Source organism: Sciurus vulgaris, assembly GCF_902686455.1.
Source record: "Sciurus vulgaris genome assembly, chromosome: 4".
In the NCBI taxonomy this organism is placed as follows: domain Eukaryota; kingdom Metazoa; phylum Chordata; class Mammalia; order Rodentia; family Sciuridae; genus Sciurus; species Sciurus vulgaris.
Genome location: NC_136464.1, coordinates 28,805,261 through 28,828,016, shown reverse-complemented (window position 1 = coordinate 28,828,016; position 22,756 = coordinate 28,805,261). Strand labels below are relative to the sequence as shown.

The window sequence follows — 22,756 nt, the reverse complement described above, 5'->3', positions numbered from 1 at the left end:
ATCCTCTTGTCCTTGTCCTTACAACCTTTGGCCACAGCACCTCCACTTCAGAAACTGTAAGGAAACTCCCTTCCTCCTAATGGGCATCTGTCTTTGCTATGCTCACCATCACTAAATAACTTTCCAATTGTTAAAGGACCATCAGAGGATCTAGCTGTTATAGGCTGAGGGTATGGTTGGTTTCCACAGGAGAGCCATGTGGAAGTACTTCCTATGAATTCTCTGTTCCAGGGACCCTTTCATGTGCCAACACCTCACTGGCCATAACCTAGCCAAACTAGCCACAAAGCTTTTATCAGGGGCACCTGATAAAAGATCTAATTGTAGACAGGGGTTTAAGCCACTAACCAACTAGTCTCAACCATTTCTCCCTATTTCAGGCTAGTTCTCTGAACTATCAAAACCCAGGAGATGTTTGGTGCCACATCACCCATGGTGAGGACATACACTTACTTCACCATGAGACAGATGGGATTGGACTGGGAGCATCCAGCACCATACTCCTGTTCACACTTATCCCGTTACACAACTACAACTCTGTTACTGGCTGTGTTTGGATACTGGACTCCCTCTTCCCTTGCTATGCATGTTCCTTCCCAGGAGGAAACTCAGTCTCATATAGTACGATCCCTGGGGACCAGACTCCCCTGTTGGCCATGTGGGCCCAGATGTGTTTGAATGCAGCTTAGACTATAGGTGGGATCCCCTTCTCTCTGCCCCACTCATATTTTTAAAAAGTAAAAGTTTTCTTGGCCTATACCCAAAGGACTTAAAATCAGAGATACAGCCACATCAATGTTCATAGCTGCTCAATTCACAATAGCCAGACTGTGGAACCAAACTAGATATCCTTCAATTGATGATGGATAAAGAAACTGTGATATATATATATATATATATATATATATATATATATATACACACACACACACACACACACACACACACACACACACAATGGAATATTACTCAGCTATGAAGAATAATAAAATTATGGCATTTGCAGGCAAATGGATGAAATTGGAGAATATCATGTTAAGTGAGATAAGCCAATCTCAAAAACCCAAAGGACAAATGATCTCACTGATAAGCAGATGATGACACATAATGGGGTAGGAGGGGGCAAGAATGGAGGAGGGAGGGACTGTATAGAGGGATAAGAGGGGTGGGAGAGGTGGGGGGAAGGAAAAAAATAATAGAATGAATCAAACACCATTACCCTATGTAAATGTATGATTACACAAATGGTATATCTTTACTTCATGTACAAACAGAAACAACATGTATCCCATTTGTTTACAATAAAAATACATTTTTAAAAAGTAAAAGATTTGAATATGAATCTCCAGAATTTTATATTTCCTGCTTAACACCCAAGTAGAAGGCACAGACCCCTGATGTCTTGCAGGGAAGAAAAGTACTAAGCATTTCAAAGACGGATTTCCTCCTACTTAGGAATGTGTCAGGACAGACAAAGCCAGCATCTGCAGAGACCTCATTCAGGAGGCCAGGAGGGAAGCCAGATTTCAGAGTGGAGAGTCCTGGAGTGAAAGCAGCTAGTGTGGCCCTGGAGGGCTGGGTCCTTGGAAGGGAAGAGAGGAAGGAGAAAGGGTTGCAGCAGAGACTGGGGTGAGGGAAGGGTTTCCCAGATGAGCACAAAGGGAAAACTCAGGAAGGGGCAGCTGTGGGTCATGTTCCCATATCTGTTTCACTGATTGAAATCCCATCTCTTTCTTCAAAGGGAATTCAGTTCTGTAAATAATCCTAAGAGTATATTTATAAATGTGAATTTTCTATATAATATTGAAGTGTGCTTCAATTTTTAAAAACCCTATAAACCAATTGGATGAAGTAAACAAAAAACTTTAACAGTCATGTCCATGTCAGTCCTTATGTTGAATGTACATTAAATCCCACATTATCTCAAATCCATTCCCTTGCCAAAAAATTGACAAAGGCCAAGGAATAACCCCGGGACAAATCTGTACCATGGATTTCCAAGGCAAAGCAATCTCAGGCAGATTCTTTTTTTTTTTTTTTTCCCCAGTATTTCAGTTACATTTATTTTTATTTTTATTTTTTTCTCTATTTTTTTTTTTTTTATTGTAAACAAATGGGACACATGTTGTTTCTCTGTTTGTTTGTCAGGCAGATTCTTTCCCAAGTAAATCGCAGGTTTTCAAATGATGGTTTTTTTCCCTTAAAAGGGATTTGTCATCCGTATTCCAGGTATTTTATAGGGTCACAGGCTGTCTTTCCTTGTCCTATTTCCTTCCTTTATGTATTGTAGCAAGCTCTGCTGAGAAAGGCTGAGCTACAGAAAAGCACTTCAGCACTTAGCATTTAAATGAGGACTCTAACAGGGAGTAGGCGGGCTCACCCCCTCTCCTTGGTCTCTAAGTGAAAGCTGCTAAGGAAATGACCCAGCCACTGTTTCCAGAAGCCTAGCAGCACGGGAACATTTTCTGCAGTCACTATGGAGCAATAGAATTTTATTTCCTGATCTAGTTACTTCCATCCCTGTAGACTAGACTTTTGAAAATATTCATATTCTCCATTGTATTGATGAATGCAGTGTCAGTGAACATGGGAACCCTAAGAATCATCCTCCCAAACAATTAGCTGAATAATAGTTAAAAAGTAGCCAAAACAAAAGAGTTTGGCACTTAAGTACCATTTTTACTACCTAATGGAACTAAATCCAAGTGGATATTAAAATTTCCTCAAACTGCTCCAACCATCAATTTCTATTGCCTTTACTCACCAGCCACAGATCAAACAGAAATAAATTCAAACCTGCGTTTGAAGAACTTACCTCCTTTTACTAATTTGTATTTTTTACTTTCCCCACTAAGAGCAATTGTATTTGTACAATGTCCTCTAAGATTTATTCTAATTACAAACTGTGTATCTCTTAGACATAGAATTGGAATTTCTTTTCCTTTTCCTCATCTTCCTATTTTGAACTGTGATAGTGTTTGGAAGATTCAGACTAAAAGAAATACATACAGTTGGAAATGGAATAGAAAGTATAGGTGGAGCTTGATTGGGAGGTCTTATTGGAACATGGAAACATCACCTCTTCATACACTGGTACCAGAGGATGCTAAAGTTGGGAACACGACCTCTTCGAAAATTGTATTTGGACGGGTCAGATAATGGCGAATTTAAACAACCCCCTTCTGATCTGACTTTCTTGGGCTGAAGAACACTTCGACCTAGGAAGCATACAGAAAAATGATATCATCAATAACAAGGGCCTACAATAAAAACTGAATAAAACAAACCATAGGAGTTTGCTTCATAGCTTCACAGCAAGACTGCAGGGTCTGTCCATAGTGGATGGTCCTTTTTTTTTAATTTTTTTTGAGAGGCCCTCAAAGTCTAGGTATATTTCAAATGTGAGTCAGTGGGAATGTTACTGATATGAACAGAAAAAGAAAAAAAAAAAAAAAAGAAAAAGAAATCCCAGAGTTCTGTAAGATAAAAATGGAATCCTCTCTTCTCCCCATTCCCATTCTCCAGAGGTGTTCACTGTTTGAGTCAGGTATACATCTTTCCAAGAATTTTTCTATCCTTTTATTACATATACATTTTTCTACCACTTTACTATGTACATTTTTATTGCAATTTCGTTTTTGCACTTACCAATAACAAAAGGAATATTGGGGATATCTCTAAGGACAAATATAATCTGATAGTTTTATTATTGATCATAGTTACTAAGTGGATATTTCTCTCAAGAAGGATACAAAGTGCTTCTAGTTGCTTTGAAATAAACATTTACCTGGTGTGCAGGTTCTTCACAAGCACTTGAAGGTGTTGGCCTCATTCTGAAACACCTTGGCTCTCAGGACATGGAATAAAGACTTTACTCCAGGCTGCATTGCTTTAAGAAAATCCTGTTTTGGGGAGTAGTCAAGATAAAGAAGCCCTCTGGCCTGGGATGTTTCCATGATGCTTTTTCTTTTCCCCAGATGGATATGGGGTTTAGTCTTAGGCCAATGAAGGAGCCTATTGGGTTTCATCAGAAGACTGGAACAGGGCAGCGCAACCAGGGAGACTCAGAAGGAGGCTCTAGGCTCTGCTCCACCTCAGCAAGTCACACCAAGCAAGCCCCTTTCCTTCTCTGGACTCAGAGACAAATTTTATTTGCATAGAAAATTGTTTAAAAAATGCATTAAATTTGATTTCAAGCAGGTAAAGAAGATACACAGGCATGTACTTGCCAGCTGTATTTGGAAAGCCCAGCTCCCTTTGTTGCTACACCCTGCCCCTTCACATCTGAGCATTGTTTGCTTGGGCTCTGGAAGCCTTGGAGTGCATACCTGGGGACGAGGCAATTTTACAGGCTGTGTTTCTGCTGCTATGACTTAGGGAGTTGTTAAATTGGGGATGTCTGGGCTCCACACCAGGTGAATTTAGTCAGACTCTCATAGGGTCACCCAGGAAGCAGCATTTTCATCTGCTTCCACTTGAACACTGTTACCCAACATTTAAGCACTCCTGGTAAGTTCCAGGATATCATTCTGACAGAGGGAAGGATGGGAAGGAGAAGGAAAGATGGATAAAGATGTTTGTGTTCTCTACCTACCTTGATTCTAGGAAGGAGGAAACTTTCTTTGTTTTCCTTTCTCTACAGGTTATTGGAGACAAGATCAAGCAGCTGTTCTGAGAACAGAGTGTTAGAACCCAGAAAGAACATGTGCACAGAGGGTCAGACCACCAAGACCAGGAGGGAAGTTGTAGAGACCAAGGCAGCAGAGTGATAAGGATATCCCCAGTACTATTATGAACTAGCACTTGTTGACCACTATGTGAAAACCAGGGTGCTCAGGACGCCACCAGATCTCATTTGAGTTTTATTTCAGCCTCCAGAGGCAGGTGTGCTTCTCTCCTAGTGGATTCAGGAAGATTAAGAAATGTTTTATTGTCCCAGGTGAATGAGTGGTTGAGTTAGAATTCAAACTCAGGTGTGAATGATTTTGAAGACAGATCCCAGGTTTCCTTTCTGGGATGCTTGGTACAGAGAAAGGAACCAGTTTCTGTTTTAGGGAACATGGACCTGTTGGGTCTGTCTCTGCACAAATTGGGCTGCAAGAAACACTAGACAGAGTCCATTCAGCAGACAGTTTCCTAAAGAAGACCGAACAGTTTACTTAACAAACCATGCACCTATTTCCTAGAGAATCACTGGCACAGTTAATCCTTGTATGTTTTTATTGTTGAATTGAGAAATACAAGTTGTATTCAGAGTCCTTAAAATAACATCTTTCCCTACACATTTTGCATAAATGATACATCAATGATCTTCTTAAGAAGTTTTGTAAGGGAGAGTTTGGGGTCTATCCCCAAATTTATTTATCAGTTTCTTGGGATAAAATCTGGGATTCTGTATCTTTGAAAAGTTTCCCTGGTGATTCTGGTCAGCCAGGTTTCAGGCTATTGAATCAAAACATTTGAGTGTGAGTTACTGGGAGTAAGTTTCCTAATTGAAATGGATCAGGGGGGTGATGGGGAAGACCCATGTGGCAGAAAGCCTGCTAGCTGTCTTCCTTAACCTCTCCTCCCTGGCGTCCTCGCCCATCCTTTTCCATTCTTGCTATCAGGAAGTTTTCCCCAGGCTAAGCTGGTTGAACAGAGATCATTCGAATACAGCGCCACATAGTGGAAACTCTGCCGTTCTAAAGAAAATCACAGGCTGGGGTCCAGATAGATCACTGGGGCTGCAGGAACGAGCGTGTCCTGCAGGAGGAAGCACATCTGTGGTTCTTTCGTGCAGACATTCCTTCTTCCCCTGATGCAGGGATGATCCAGTAGACATCAGCAGAAGAAGGCCTGGGATGGAGCAACAGAGCCAGATCAGAAATCAGAAATATGTATTGGTGAAACAGGGTTATTGACGAGTTTTCTAATTATGTAGATTTTGATTTATTTTCACCTGGCAAGGTCTCTCTATGTCTCTGTCTCTCTCTCTCTCTCTCTCTCTCTCTCTCTCTCTCTCTCTCTCTCTCTCCCCCCCCCCCTCTCCCACACACACACACACACACACACACACACAATTTCTGATATTTGTACCTAACTAAATCTTTTTTTTTACTGTTTCAGTACCATGTTATACCTCAGAATCATTTCTCTGAGCATAATAAGTAATTCTATATTACACTATAGTTACAGAAGGTATAAGAGGTTAGCATGATCATACACATTTCTTAAAAAAAAGAACAGAAACAAAAACCTGGCTAACCTGGCTGGTGGTGCATTTCAGTGGTAGAGTTCTTTCTTGGATGTGTGAGGCCCAGGTTTTGATCCCCAAAAACCACAAAAATAAATGAATGAATGAGAGAACGAATGAATGAATAGATCTGTGGGATCTGTGCCTTTTGTTGCATATAAATTTATCGTAAGTAAGTAAATGCCTGTTAAATGTCATATAATAATGCACTGCTCCATCATTCAATCTGTAAGGGCCTTTTGAGATTATTCAATTTAATACCATTATTTAACAGAGGAGAAAATTTGAACCAAAAAACAGCAAGGAGTATTTGGACAACTAGGACTATAACCGTATCTCCTGAACTGCAAATCAGTGTCCCTTTAAGGACAGCATACTGCAACTTTCCAAGAATGTAGATTCTTGCCCTATGTTTGAAGAGTTCTTTCTCCAAATTGGTTACTTAAAATGTTTTCGTTAAATGAATGTAAATTCCATTATAATGTCAACTCTATTGGGACAGAAACTTTTGTTAGTTTTCTTCGCTAATATATTCTCAACACCCCAAATACTCTGTTCTTCAGATGGCCCCAATAAGTGTTGGTTAGATGAGAAGAATGAAATAAAGATTGAATATTTATTAAACCCAAGATAACTCAATTTTGAGCTCATGAGCTACATAAAGCTCTGCATTGACCTACTGAACATCCACTTAGAGTGATGATGTAGACATAACTGCTTAAAATCATAGTTTAAACTTTCAGGGCAGAGTTAGAATGAAAGAAAAATGATATTAACTCATTGTTGTGGGAAAATATCTTGAACTTTTGTCTTACTTCTGGTGTGTGCCTCAGTTTCAAGCACCCAGTGTTTTTAGTTAGGAGCCCAGATAATAAACTGTGAAGCACATTTTTGATGGTACCATGGATCAATAAATAGAAAATGTCAAAAACCCAGCCCATAAAGCTGTTTTTCAGTATGAATTCTACAGAATAATTAAGGGTATGACTCTTTAAATGGGTTGAACAAAGCCACCAAAATGAGAGAGAACACAAAATTCTCAGACATTCTATTCTGTACTTATTATCAAATGTGTCTTTGGCTCTCAAAGTGGGTGAGCATGTTTAAATCATTGAATAAGTCCTGTAGTATTAAGAAATACCTCAGAAACAAACTCAACAAAAAAATGGATTGCAGAAGCCCTTTCCTTAAGGATCAGCCTTAAATTTAACAGCATAATCATCTAAGATCTTCTGTGTTCACAGGTGTATTGGACTCAGACTCTTGGTTTCAATAACAGAGAATCAGAAGATAGCACTCACCTACCAAGGACACCCATGTGTAATCACCTTAAGGCTCCAGAGGGCTTTAGGTCTTCGAATCATTTGAATTTCTTTTCCTTTAATCTTCCCTAAAGCAGAAGTTCTTTGAAGTCAAGGATCTTGTCTAATTCACATCCATAGCTGCGGTGCTTGGTGTGATGTTTAAAAAAAAAAAAAAAACAGTAAGTATTTGTTAAATAAATGAATTTCAGAGTCAGACTTAAGGTGCCCTCTGCTCGAGAATAATGAAAATGGAAATGTTCATAGAAGGAGTTTATAGTGTCTAGAGAAAACTTTCCTGGGTAGAATACATGGGTAAAGATGAAGAGAAATGAAGACCTATCTTTTTGGAATTCCAATCTTGGGTATATTTGAACTTATCTCTAAGTTCCTTAATCCTCATCACAAATATCCACTGGGAGCAGAGCTTTGTGAGAAACACAGACACACAAAAACGTGCTTGCAGTTATAAAAGCACATGGAAGGGACAGCTTTCCTATCATTTCTTTACTCCTGGATTTGGCCTGATTTCTGAACCAACACACCTATCACTAAGTGTCTAGTACCATGGAGATGCTGTTTTCTGGGTAGAGATTTGGCTCTGTGCCCTCTTGAGCTCAGATTTCCACTCAAATCAGCTTTACCCTCTTCTGAGCCAGCAGTCCGATGGCAGGGTGATTGCAAGGCAGTGAAAAGGGTGGGACACAGAGCATGCAGGGAAGAGGGGCCTCTTCCCACCCCTCAGACTAGACAGATGCGACCTTCAGGGAGCATGGAGCTCAGAACTGGCTGCCAGGAGAAGTAGTGGATGTGCAGGCTCCAGACTTCAGGGCTGTCAGGATCCAGGGCCACTAGGAGGTCAGCTTGAGAGCTCAGAGGTCAGGGTGGTTTGAGGGTCTGGTTTTACATCTGTCCATGAAAAGTGGCATTTCTTGGTTGACTAGGTCCTTTGGTCTTCTTTGAATGTGAGGAGTCGGCTGAACTGAGGCAAAATGGTGCAATAAACAGAGCTACCTAGGAATTTTGTCCCACTTTGGGTCCCCTCCTTACCTTCAGCCTCCATGTTTTCTGCTCAGCAAGGACTTGATGACCTCTCTTTTTAAAAAACTCAAAAGGCTCATTTCATTCTCTCTGAATAAAACCTTTGAAGATGATGTTGAAGGCTGGGGGCGTAGTTCAGTGGTAGTTCTCTTGCATAGCATGCCTGAGGTCCTGAATTCCAACCAAGCATGGCACAGGGGGAACAAAGGTGAAGTTTGCCTAATTTTAAAAAATTAGTTGGTGATAAATCTATTTATCTCCTTCCACTTTAATTCACTCTGGCTTTTGCCCATACTGTTTTGAAACTGGTTATCCATACCCTCCATTGTTTGAGGTCTTAGAAGCATTGGAAACTATTGACTCCTCTTTCCTTCTCATTCATTCTTCCCTTGTCTTAGGACTGCATTTTCTCCTGGTTTTGTCTCTAACCCAGAATATTCTAGCCACCAATTCTCAGTCTCCTGTGTTGGCTGCTTCTCCTCTGCACAGCCCTTTAAACATTGCTTCCTAGTGAGTTCTCCAAGGACCTCCTCTCTTAACATCTAGCCCACCTTCTCAATATGCTCCATGGCTCGGATTGCCTTCTCTGTGCTCAGGACTCCCACATCTGCTTGCCCACCTCACAATCCTGGGTTTTAGACTTGCATTTCCTGTTGCTTCCAAAACATTACCACATGGATGTCTCAAAGGTGCTGCCAAGTGACAGCCTCTCAATTTGCTCTATCCAAACTTCTCCTTCCTCCTTCATGTCCCCAACTCAATGAATGAAACCACCATAATTTCAGTTGTTCATGAGCAAAAGTATAATTTAGCTAGCAGGGAGTTTTTAAACACCTCTATGTTTCATACTCCACAGTAGCATGTACTTAAGGGGTAAAGAGTTTCAAATAGGTCCCTGCCCTTTGGTTGCTTATCATCTTGTGGAAGGCAGACATTGAGTAAATGATTGCATAAATCGTCATAGTTGTAAGCACTACCAACAAAAAGATAATGTACCATCCAACACTCTTCCTCCTTCCTATATTGAATCACCAACTCTTATCAACTCAAGTTTGTAAGTTTCTCTTCCATTTGTCCTCCTCTCTGAATCCCACTGCTAATAGACTCTGTCACTTAGACCACTGAAATCACTTCTTCACTGGCTGACCCTTGTACCTGTGATCTATTGACCATACTACATCCATAGAGATCTTTTTAAAATGCAAATCTGCATGTCTCCTCCTTGATTAAAACACTTCGTTCATTTCTGTGGTGCTTGGCATGAAGTCTGTTCTTACTACATCGCCCTCTAGGACCTGCATAAGTCTCTCTTACCTCTGGTCACCCTCCCTCTTATTTTCTCTATGCCTGTGATAGTCCACTGTTTGAGCCTGAGAATGTTCCTTTCCCTCTGCCTAGAGAACTCCATTGCCCTCTGTTCCTTCTCCCACTAATTTTTCACTTAGCTATTTCCTGTTTTCTGCAAGTGTCCAGAAGGTTTACCAGGTCAGCTCGCCGTATCATCCCTTTCCCGCCCTGTGTTTTCTGTTTTCAGCCAGGGCCGTGTCTGTCTGCTTCACTGCCATCTCACTAGCAGTACCTGACCCAAGGGGGACCAGCAGTACCTGACTCAGTCTCTTTAAGGACTGTTGTCTTTCAGGCAATAGATGCTCATTATAATAAAGACTTACTGGGAGCTGTTTCCCAGTGGTATGTTTTATTTGTTTACATCTTAAAATGGGTGACAAGTCATAGGAACTTCAGAGTATGCGGATGGCAGAGTGAAGGCAAGGCAAATCAATGGGGAATGTTTTGTTCAGCAGATATGTAGAACCCTCAAATAACTATGTGAGTGTAACCTCTACCTATCATTTCTAAACCAGGAATAGGAGCTCACCAGGCAAACAAGAAGGCCACAGATTTTACTCTGCAAATGTTTCATCCTAGCTCAGCAATTTATTGTCCATAGGTCCTAGACAAACTTCTTTTTCAGTTTTTCCATGTTAAAAGAATATCGCAGTGTGAGCTTATCTTACCAATGAGGAAAAAGAATAAGGTGCTGGGTGAGGTGGCACATGCCTGTAATTCTGGCAGCTCGGAAAGCTGAGGAGGATATCATGTTCAAAGTCAGCCTCAGCAATTTAGTAAGTACCTAAGCAACATAGTGAGACTCTGTCTTAAAATAAAAACAAAAAGGGTCAGGGATGTAGCTCAGTGGTAAAATGCCCCTGGGTTCAATCTCCAGTACCAAAAAGAAAAAGAGTCAGTCAGTGTGAGCAAATTTCCTAATACTTTTCAAATTCAACGGAGGTATTTTCTAATGTGGAGTTATTCTTATTCTGGCTATACTCACATTCTTCATAATGAAAGAAAATCAATATTGCTCTTTCTCTTTCCTTCCTCTTTATCTACTTCTCTATCCCTACCTTCCCTTCATGAATAATTTTAATCCAAATGACATTAAGTGAATGGAATACTTGTCTTCATGTCAACTGAGTTAGGGGACAGAGGAACTCAGAACGGGTGCCACAGTCTAAGAGGTGAGAAGGCCTCATGCTGGCGCTGAGCTTGAGTAGGATAAGGAGAACACGTATGTGGAGGAGGCAGCTTGGTGTGCAGTGTTGAACCCCAAAAGTAGTGAGGAAGGCATACATTTGGTGAAGAATGGGTTACTTCAATAATCTCAAAAAATCCTCCCTCTAGAAAGGACTAGGGATCAGGGAGCAGCTTTGCCCACATGTGGAATTCTGAGCAGTTTCAAAATTCTAAATCTGGATCCAGCCTTCAAGATTAGGAAGGCATAAGAGCTAACTAAAGTCAAAGGAAACTCTATCTGTTGTTTATCTGTTTATCTGTTGTTTATCCGTTGTTATTTGCTTGCAGCTTTCTTTATAAACCCATGTCTGTGGGCCTTCCTTTGTTCTCGTGCTGGGGCCCTGCAAACCCCAAGGAAGGCCTGCTGGGAATCCTCCTGGTAACTTTGTTTTCCATTTTATTTTTCCAAAAACAGAAATTAGGAAAGTGACATTTAAAAAGCCCTCTGGGCCTGTTTGTGCCTTTCATCGAAGAACCATAAATTGCTGGTAAACATTTCACAAGCCAAGTTGGCACAGGAATAATTAAGCTACAGGAACAACTAGCACATGCCAAGCAGTCACTTCAGAGCCAAATGTCAGTGACTGGAGATGGCCTGACCTGATTAGAGCAGCCCCAAGTCCCCTCCACATCTCAGGATGGGCATGTTGCTGTCTCAGCTCTATTCAGACTGATCCTCACTGCTCTGAATAAACCTGATCTTCCAAGAGATTTGCCTTGCTCTGCAAAAACCAAGATTCATGTTCAGTTTACTGAAGGTTTGTACTTCCAAACTGCTTACAGTTTTGTTTTTCTCAAAAGCAAATTTGAAAACGCTCTGAATCTCTCTCCTTCCCTTCTTTCATTTCTTCTCTTCTTTCTTCCCTCTTTCCTTTGACAGATTTGCAGAAAGAGAAAGTTAATGGGAATTTCTTCTGTCCTGGAAAGTAAACATCTTGTTAATGAAGGAAGCAGACTACTGTATGCACCCAGAGTCCAGGACTTGTGCTGGTCATCCCAGAGGTAAGGGCTCCCATCCTGCACTTCGGCAAGTTGGAGGGCGTCTTTGTGTCTCTTTCATCATCGCTAACCACGTACAGTGGATGCTTCTTTGATTGCTCAAAGGAGGGGCTCTCAGCAGAAGTTGAATAAAGGAAAAGTACAAGATATCATCTGACTATGTTTTATTCATGAGAAACAGTATGAGAGCAGTGCAGGGTGAGGAAAGAGCTGTTGGTCACAGGGGGTAATTTTTCCAGCCACACCCATGAATTCAAACAATCTCAAGCTGTTGGGATACAAAGAGGTAACCCCAAACATTTTAGTTTCACCTGGGCCTGTGTGATTGACTTCATATAAAAAGGACAATTTTGAAGGTCAGTCTCATGGGTGGCAGAACTGGGGGACAGTCACACAGACAAAGATCCCTTCCACTTCAAAGATTCTAGGATTTTAATATTTCAAGAGTTTGAGAGTAGGGATGCTCAGCTGAACACAGGAAGCATTCCACTGTCACCTGTCAGGGTTGAAATATTGACACAGCCCAGTCTGGCTGAGATTAAATTTGATACTTTACCTGAATTTGGGTTTAAGCTAATTGTGGTCACACAAATTATGAATATAGGATCTTTAAAAATAGAATTAGCTTTGTTTAGATGAATATAAAAGATTAGAAAGTGTGACTCTCACTAATATTGAAAAAGTATCAGTGGACCATATATTTTTATTAGTAGTATTATTGACTCATTCATTTAATTACCAGGGCGATTTCCTAAAGAGGAACAGCAAAGATTCTGAAGCCAAAATAAATGAATGCAAGCCGTCCAGGTTATAGCAAGTGCAGGACTGTGAGGGGCCTGGGGTCCACTTCCTCCCAGAGGGAGCGTGGAAGTGGTGTGGAGGTGGCGATTATGCAGAGACTGACAGGGAAGCCCAAGTTTCACCAAATGGGAAGGAGGAGCTACTGACAGCAGCAGAGTCAGCTCCCATCCATTCCTGCTCCAAGGTGTGCTTCTGCCCCCACCCCCCAGCAGCACCAACCAACCCCACTGAGTCTCAGGGCCTGCCACTGTCTGGGGACACTCCCCATCCTCATCCCAGGAATGTCAGGAGGCCCTTCACCCTCCCTCCCAGTCCTGTGGCTCAGAAGTGTTATCCTCATGTGGAGTACAGGGCCTTGTCCTGAGAACCAAGCAAGTCAGCTCCTGCGTGTTTCCTTCCAATCTCTTGCAACTAAACCCTTAATTACGAACAGTGTTTTTGTGCAATTTTGAAAGAATTTTTTTCTCATTTAAAACTTTTAATAAATTACATGTTGAAAAAACAACATTTTGGATTGGTTTTAAGAAAGTTTTGAGTATATATTCCTAATGCGTCCACATTAACTAAATTACACACATGTGCCAGTAAGCTGAAACATTATGTACATTAAAAAACATTTACTTTAGTTGTTATTGATACAAAATTTGCAAAGCATTTACTTTAGTTGTTATTGATACAAAATTTTGCTATTATTAAAAATGTCATTACTAGTAATAGCAATATAATTAGTGATAGCAATATAATTGAATACATCACAACTGAAATTTTTGATTTAGTACTTTGCAATGAAAAAAATCAAAGGTCTGGTTTCATGTTTGGATGTTTTCAATATATTCTCTTTTTTTCCTCCACATTTTGTACTGATGCATTATAGTTGTACATAATGATGAAATTTGTTGTTATATATTCATGTATGCACTCAATATAACAATGTAATTTGGCCAGTATCACTCCACAGCTCTTCCCTTCCCTCCACCCCTGGCTCCTTTCCCTGATCTTCCTTTGCTTTTCATGCAATCATCCCCCACCTTTCTTTTCTTTTTTCCTAATTTTCACAAATGAGAGTAAACATATGTCCCTTGCGAATGTGGATGCTAATTCACAATAAGGGTGGGGAGCACTAGGGAAATTATTAAAACATTTCAGATGCTGTGCTACTGTCTTCAGGAAGAGAATCTTTTCTGCCTTTTTTTTTTTTTTTTTTCTCACAGCTTTGTCCTAAGACTAGACGCAATTGAATTTCCTTCATGAAGGAAATCAACACAGTCTTAGTAGGATATGCAAATCCTGGCCTCTTTTCCTTCTTAACAAAGATCACTCTTTGAAGGAGCTTCCTAGGTGGATCTGTTAGTGGACTTTGATCCCAAACCCAACTTCCACAGGTATGTCCAGGTAACTAGTATGACAAAGGGCAACACAAACTATAAGGATGTTTTCGTTGTCTGTTCCACTTTTTGCCAAACGTAAACCTGGAAGGCTGGTTTTTAACACAGGAGATGTATAAACCAATGTGGAGAGGCTTTCTTCCAAGCTTCTATTGCTTTCTATTTTCACCTTTATAAAGAATGTCATATGAAAGCTGTGGCTGGGGAGAACCCCATGCAGCCCTGGAGTTATGAGCTACCATATACTTCTCACAGAATTCTGGAACAGAATCAAACCCCCGTTTCCATATTGGATGGGAGCTTAGTTTGGAAAATTGTGTGACTGTAGTAGGCACCTAGTAACTGTCCCCTGGATAGTCATAGAATATCCACTGCCCTGTTAACTGCTAAGTCCCTCCTCAGACTCCCAAAAGCCAAGGATAAGCTGCAACACTTTTCCAGCAAGTTTGATTCTAAGAAACTTGAATTTATTTGTGAATACCTTATTAAATTTAAAAAAATTGTGTATGTTAAAAAGCTCAAAGCAGATGGCACTTGATTACCTTCTACTATTAGGAAGAAGAAGACTCATTCTGCTACGGCCTTAGTGGGTTCTTGTGCTCTCCATCAGAAGAATCAGATAAAGTAACAAGCAGGACAGGGACAAGACTCTTAATGGGACTTCTTCCTGGAGAACAAGGGAGACATTGCAATGACTAAGACAGTGTGGATTTGGCTCTCAGGACAAAGGAAAGAGTTAGATTTTTTTCATGTGAAAGGGTGCAGGGTGAGGGCAGCTAGAGTTTAGGAATGTGAGTTTAGGCTTTAGGGACATTTCATGAAGGTGTCTTTCTTTTCCTGGGCAAGCATTTTAACCTTGAGGGAGAGGTAGTTAGCTGGTTATCCTCCTGCCAAATATTATGTCCCTCATATTGATGTCACATTCGGTATAAACATAATTTTGCCTTGAGATGAAAAGGAGTTTCACATGGGTGGGGAATGGAAGAGAACAAGAATCATGGCAAATAGGGTCCCAGGAATTTGCAGTGTTTGTGACTTTTCAACAGTTTGATCCTTTATGTTGTTTGTCCTTGGAGAATCATGGCAGTGGGATCCTAGCTTTGATGACATACCTCATTTTTGAGCCTGATAAGACTGTTGGAGAGTGAGTGAGCAAGAAGGTCAGGAAAGGCACAGATCATACTCTTAATAGCTGACAAGTTAGGGAAAAGCACATGCCATGCTTTTAGTAGCTAACAAGGTACAAGTTAAGGCTCAGAAGTGTATTTGCCCTTTGGCCTATGGTGGTTCCCGACTGTCTCAATTCTATAGAGAAAGTAAATCACCAGTTTACTGAGCTGCTTCCTACCTCCTTCCACTGCTGCAGCAGGCAGCTGTGCTGAGGGTTTTACTCTGCTGATGGGTACAGTGGTTCTGCATTCATGTTGGCTAGGACTTTGATAAGGAGAATGTGGTATTTATTAAAGAAGTGGGAAACAGCATATCAACCCCAAGGATTTACTGGAGTTAAAGCATTACAAAACATTTTTATTGCAACAAGGGACCAGGAAAGATGACTTTAAGGAGAGTTGTTTTTTAAAAGTCTTTCTGTTTTTGTGGCAACGGTAAATAGCAGTCCAATCTAATAATTGCTTAAGTGTTTGAAGAGTCAAGCATCTGGAGAATGGGGAGCAATGATGCAGCCCCCTCTGCCTTGTGTTAATCTCTCATTCAACAAGTATTGTATGTCAGCCATATCGAGGTTGTCTGGGAGATATGAAATGTATAAGAGGATAGCACCTTCCATTAATAAATTTAAAATCTAGTAGAAGAGGTTGGTTATACACATGCAAATACCTACAATGTGACATAATACAATAGGAGACAGGCCATGAGAAAAGTGCAAGGTATGTTCCTGGAGTGACTGGGACATTATGTAGGGAGCTGGCCTTAGAGCTGAGCAGGAACAGGACAAGATGAGAGGGAATGTTTTAGTTAGCTATTCACTGCTGTCACTAAATGATTTGTCTAGCATAACTGTAGAGGAGGAACAGTTTATTTGAGGGATCATGGTTCCAGAGGTCTTAGTCCATAGAAGGCCAGCTCCATTCCTCCAGATTTGAGGTGAGGCTGAATATCATGGCAGAAGAGTGTGGTGGAGGGAAGCAGCTTACATCGTGGTGATCAGGAAGCAGAGAGAGTCTAGTCTTCATATTATAAAATATAAACCCATAGCCACACACCAATTCACACCTCCTCCAACCACACCTCATCAGTTCAATTAATCCCATCAGGAATTAATTCACTGATTGGGTTTAGACTCCTACCCTAATCAGTTCTCCTCTGAAACCTTCCTGCATTGTCTTACATATGAACTTCTGGGAGACACCTCTCATCCAAACCATAACAGGGAAGAATCTTCAGGCAGAGGACACTGCAGGAGTGAGTGCAGAGTCCAACTTCCTCCTCTGTGAAATCTTCTCTGACTCTCCCCTCTTGCCCTCCCTACTGTCCCCATCAGACAATCTGTGGTTTGAACATACTATCATTGTTACATTGTAACTGCTATTTGCAAATCTGTTGCTCCAGAAATCTACAAACTCTTTTAGGGTTGGGGTATGTCCTCTCATCTTTGTCTTCCTAAAATTCAGCAGGTTTTCTGACAGGGGCAATTATACAATAAATTCTGAAGGAAAAGGGAAACCCAGTACTGAGCCCATTGGGGACCAGTTAGAATGACAGTTTAGCAGGAATAGAGATTCATACAGTGAGCAGTGGGAATTGAGGCTCCTACAGGAGGTTGGCAAGTGGGTGTGATAGTATCAAGCACAGGTGAGGAAGTGGAGCCACAGATGCTCCTATAGGCGAATGGTGAGACTGCAAGTGGGTGGCACCGTTTTGGAGAATAATTCATCAACATCTCATTGAGTCATAGATGTTTGTATCCTGTGCTCCAGAAATTCCAATTCTGGAATTAGAATTTGAATTGGTTATATATTCAAGGAGATATAAAATATTCATGGCAAAAAGTTGAAAATTGCTGGGCACTGTGGCAAACACCTGTAATCCCAATGTCTCAGGAGGCTGAGGCAGGAGGATCACAAGTTCAAAGCCAGCCTCAGCCACTTAATGAGGCCCTAAGCAATTTAGCAAGACCCTGTCTCAAAATAAAATGTGCTGGGGATGTGGCTCAGTGGTTAAGTGCCACTGGGTTCAATCCCTAGTAACTTCCCCCTACCCCCCCCCCAAAAATATATATATATATGAAATAAACTCAATGTCCATCAACAAGAGTGTTGAATGAGTAGGTATAGATACATATATCATTGTGTGGAAATATTATAAACATAATATTAAGTGGAGAAAAAAATTAAAGGCTGTAGATTATCTGTTATATTTTATTAAACTAGGCTGTTCCGTTGTATTATTTATAACACACTGTAAGTATCCTAAATATCACATAAAATGTTATTTAGGCCAATGATATGGTAGAATTGGAATACAATATTAAGGGGTGATGCTCTATTTGGTAGTTAACTAACAAACTTCTTCAGGCGCTCAATCAGGAAAGGAATATCCTGATAAGCAAGCTTCATGTCAGCTCAGAAAAGAGTCGTATAAAATATTGGGCAAATCCCAGAGACTCAGGAGGCTGAGGCAGGAGGAGACTTTGCCTCAAAATAATAAATAAAAATGACTGGGGATGAAGCCCCAAGGCAAAACACCCTGGGTTCAATCCCCAAACCAAAACAACCAACCAACAAAAAAAGTACTTACCAAAAAGACAGCTTATCACTAGAGGTGGGCAAGAAACACATCTCCCTGCTGAGATGTCCACTAGCTCAAGTTCAGATGGAATCAGAGATAGTGACTGGTTTGAAACTTAACTGTCCGAAAGCCCAAGAGAAGGTTTTAGGGCTAGTGGAAAACGTGTAAGTTGTAAAGGGCCACAGGAAGCCAGCGCCAAGAAGCATGGTTTCTCCCTCAAGTCCAGCACTTCCAAGTCTTGGTCAGAAAACAAGTATGTCCTGTGTATAGGAAGAAGATGAAGATGATGGGGCAGAATATTTGAATAAAAGGGAAGAGAAAAGACAGGGATTTCCAGAGGACAAGTTGTAAATCCAAAATAGAGAAGAGGAACAGAATATTAAGTGCATAAAGGCAAGAGCAGATACTGGATCACAGGAGAGGAAGACAGAACATGTGGAAGACAGCGTTTCCCCAGGGCTAAGCTAGGGGAGCCTCAGTCTCTCTGGGAGCTTTGATGCAGTGACTCAACCAGACTCAGGAGGGAGGGCTCAATCTCCACAAGGAAGCGGTGCCTCCTTCCCCAGTATGTCCCATGACTCAAACTTGTGTCCCTTGCCAAGATGACCACCAGGTCGAGTATGATGTAGAGCTGCTGCATGTGCAAGTATAGGACCTCCTGTACCATATGGAAGAAAATGAAGACACAGACTTTACAGCCAACCATGGAATTCCAGCTGCTCACATAGCAAATTTGCCAGAACAGAATGGTACCTCCTGTGTCTGGGAACTCTACCACCCATCTGTGGGGGAGGGGAGGTGGTTAGTAGAGGAGGGGACTGGGATAGTTCCTCCCACTTCACCTGCTCCCCACACCCACCCCAGACCTAAGATTAGGGAAGGACCTCAAGCACAGCAGACAGGGACCAGCAACCAGGGAAGGAAGGATACACAGGGAAAGAGCCCATATCAGAATGCAAAAAAGATTAAAGCTGGCATTGTAGACAGAGAAGCCAATGAAGACCACCTGAGCACTGGGCCCAGCCACAGCCCCTGCTGAAGGTCCCAGAGTGCCTCTGCACTAGCCCATCTGGACACTGGAAAGTCCAGGTAGTCGCTGCCTCCACTGTGGCTTGTGAGTCTGCCCCAGGGAGAAGCCCCTCAGCTTCTCCTGTGAGTGGAATGTCCACCTGCCACGAAAAAGTCATCTGAACAAAGAGAGTCTGAGTCAGCCCAAAAGTTCATCTCTGAGATGATGGCAACACTTTACAGTTCCCATACATCACATACCTATACATGAACACTGTACATGTATAACTATGTATATATTACATGTGGTACTATAAATGTATATATTGCATATAAACTATATTTCACATATATCATTTATTTTTTATTTATTTATTTTATTTATTTTTTAATTTATTTTTATTGTAAACAAATGGGATACATCTTGTTTCTCTGTACATGAAGTAGAGGCATACCATTTGTGTAATCATACACTTACATAGGATAATGGTGTTTGATTCATTCTGTTATTTTTTTCCTTCCCCCCACCCCTCCCACCCCTCTTTTCCCTCTATACAGTCCCTCCTTCCTCCATTCTTTCCCCCCTCCCACCCCCCATTATGTGTCACCATCTACTTATCAGCAAGATCATTCGTCCTTTGGTTTTTTGAGATTGGCTTATCTCACTTAGCATGATATTCTCTAATTTCATCCATTTGCCTGCAAAAGCCATAATTTTATTATTCTTTATGGTGGAGTAATATTCCATTGTATATACATTCCACAGTTTCTTTATCCCTTCATCAATTGAAGGGCATCTAGGTTGGTTCCACAGTCTGGCTATTGTGAATTGAACAGCTATGAACATTGATGTGGCTGTATCTCTGTAGTATGCTGATTTTAAGTCCTTTGGGTATAGGCCAAGGAGTGGGATAGCTGGGTCAAAAGGTGGTTTCATTCCAAGTTTTCTAAGGAATCTCCATACTGCTTTCCAGAGTGGCTGCACTAATTTGCAACCCCACCAGCAATGTATGAGTATACCTTTTTCCCCACATCCTCGCCAACACCTATCGTTGCTAGAATTCTTGATAATCACCATTCTCATCGGGGTGAGATGGAATCTTAGTGTAGTTTTGATTTGCATTTCTCTTATTACTAGAGATGTTGAACATTTTTTCATATATCTGTTGATTGCTTGTACATCTTCTTCTGTGAAGTGTCTGTTGATTTCCTTAGCCCATTTGTTGATTGGGTTATTTGTATTCTTGGTGTAGAGTGTTTTGAGTTCTTTATATATTCTGGAAATTAGTGCTCTATCTGAAGTATGGGTGGCAAAGATTTTCTCCCACTCTGTCATATATTATTTCTTGATACTAATTGCTGTTTCAGAAGGGAGGGAAAATACTGTCCAAATATTTCTCAGAGGAAACAGATGCACACATTTCCATGCTGTATAATGACAGTTTTGAAACTCAAATGTAAATCTCATTTTTCTTTATGTCACCCAAGGCTATGAATGACAAAGTCAAACCCCACTTTTGACCCTAGTCAGAAGAAGCACCTTACCCATAAATCCAGAAAGGATTCTTTCTGCACTTGTGGATTTACAATCAACTGTTTGACCCCATGATTCTCTGTAATAGCCCCCAAAATTTCTACCTTGGCCCTTATTTCCTGTCCTTTCTTTCCTTTTCTGTCTACCCCTTTCCCTTTCTTCTCTTCTCTCATGTATCCTTGACCTCTTACTCTCCCCCATCAGTCCCAAGGACAAAGTCTCATGTGGCAGTGTCAACTTCACCTGTTCTCCACACTTCCAAGAGATTTCTGGGAAGAAATGCTTTCTTCATGGGGACTGCCTGCAGTGAGGGATTTTTGTGACTGTGACTTGTGTGTGGGAATAAGGTCAAGGTCTATGACCTGTCTGCTAACCTGCCTCTGTTGCTGAGTGACATAAACACCAAAGTCCCTAAAGAGTCACAGTTGGATTCAAGGAAATGCCTGCCAAGTCCCTTGATATACACACCCCTAAGGCTTGTTAGGTTCAGTGGAAGTGGATACCATATCTTTGGATGGTGTCAGGCTCAGAAGGGCAGCCCTGTGGCATTGGTGGGGGTTCACTCATGCTGTGCTGTTAAGGAATGTTGGGAGAAATCCTAGTTCTTGGCTCGCAGCAGTTAATGTCTCAAGTGTGTAAACTTGCAGAGAGGAGCATTCTGCTCTGACCACCTAGGAATGTAAACAACTGCCCCAAATTGACCTAGTGTTACCAAGGGAAACTGTATAGGTGCCTGGTGGTCTGATCCCCCATGAAACATTGTGATTGGGCAAGAAACTTATAAAATGTATACCTGTTCCTGCAATAAACAAGTTTGCAGGCTGTTCGCCACAACCCTGCTTCCACCCAACTCCCCGAGTCTGGGGGTCTTGAGACTCTGCAGCCCTTACCTGTGCCTGAGCTAGCCTGGCACCCCTACAAAGGAACTCAAAGGGGAGTTGCCCTTTTTGTCCAGAGCTTAGAAGTTACAGCATCTCAAAACGTCCTCGTGCACCACACTGGAATCATTGCAGACTCACAGCTGCAGCATCCTTGGAACTCCAGCAGCAGCTTCTCATACAGATAAAGGAGTGTGACCCAGGCTCTGGTACCACTTGGTCAAAATGGATCATCTAGGAGTGGGCCCTGGGCAAACTGGACCATGAGCTAGATTGGCCTGACCCAGCTTCCTCCTGATCCCTGAGAACAATCTTCATCCTCACTTGTCAGCCACTAACTCGTCACCTGTCTTTTTTTGTTGGATCCCTCACAGCTGATCCACACCTTGGCCAGATCCTGAGCTGACTGTGTAAAATGTATTTTGAGGTTCAGCCTACCCTCTCACTCCTAATTCTAATTCCTGGTTTGGTTCCCAGGTCAACATCCTGACCTCTTACCCACCTTCACTTAAACTTCAACCTAACCCATGAATTCAACTGGACCCTTTGACTCAGCCTGATTCCAGACCACCCTTATCTCTGGGCATTTTTCCTGACCCTTTGTGGGACATCCCTACTCTCTGGCCTGTGGTGTTGGGTCATTGAATAGGAGAGGACAGAGTGGGGATAAGATTTCATACTCACATCCCAGAAGTCTGCCATCCTACTGATGGCCTGGAAGGAGACTCCAGCATTCGATGGGGTACATAGGACATCACTTTGGTGTAGCAATAGGCGTTGGAGCTTGTCATTCCATAGGTCACTAGAAAACAACCCCAGAGACTGTTCTTCTCACAGTTCCCATCTCCATTCCCCAGAGGTGACAGGAAAGCCCACTGCCCTGGGACCAGAGATGCTACCTAGATAAGTGAGCCCATGAGATCCCCTAGAGTATCCATTGATGACTTTTGCCTGATTATAACTAAAATGGACACCAAATAGTGAATTTTTATTTCATTATCATTACTGCATTTAGTAGTTGACATTTCCTTTTGTCCTCTTGTGGTGGCACACGCCTGTAATCCCAGCAGTTAGAGAGGCTGAGGCAAGAGGATAGGAGTTCAAAACCAGCCTAAGCAAAAATGAGGTGCTAAGCAACTCAGTGAGACCCTGTCTCTAAATAAAATACAAACTAGGACTGGGGATGTGCCCCTGAGTTCAGTCCCCAGTACCCACCCCCCAGAAAAAGAATATTCCCTTTCTTCCCCATTCCT

General features: G+C 41.6%; 1 protein-coding gene and 1 long non-coding RNA gene across 2 annotated transcripts in view; one reads left to right on the top strand and one right to left on the bottom strand.

Moving 5' to 3' along the window:
* PKD2L1 (polycystin 2 like 1, transient receptor potential cation channel) overlaps positions 1-22,756 on the bottom strand; it is a 261,390-nt gene that overhangs the window by 78,883 nt on the left and 159,751 nt on the right. The gene's annotated exons all lie outside the window — the stretch shown is intronic.
* On the top strand, positions 11,514-14,327 carry LOC306659738. The gene is made up of 3 exons (XR_013763420.1): positions 11,514-11,909; positions 12,032-12,153; positions 14,163-14,327. It is a non-coding gene; the product is annotated as an uncharacterized lncRNA (long non-coding RNA).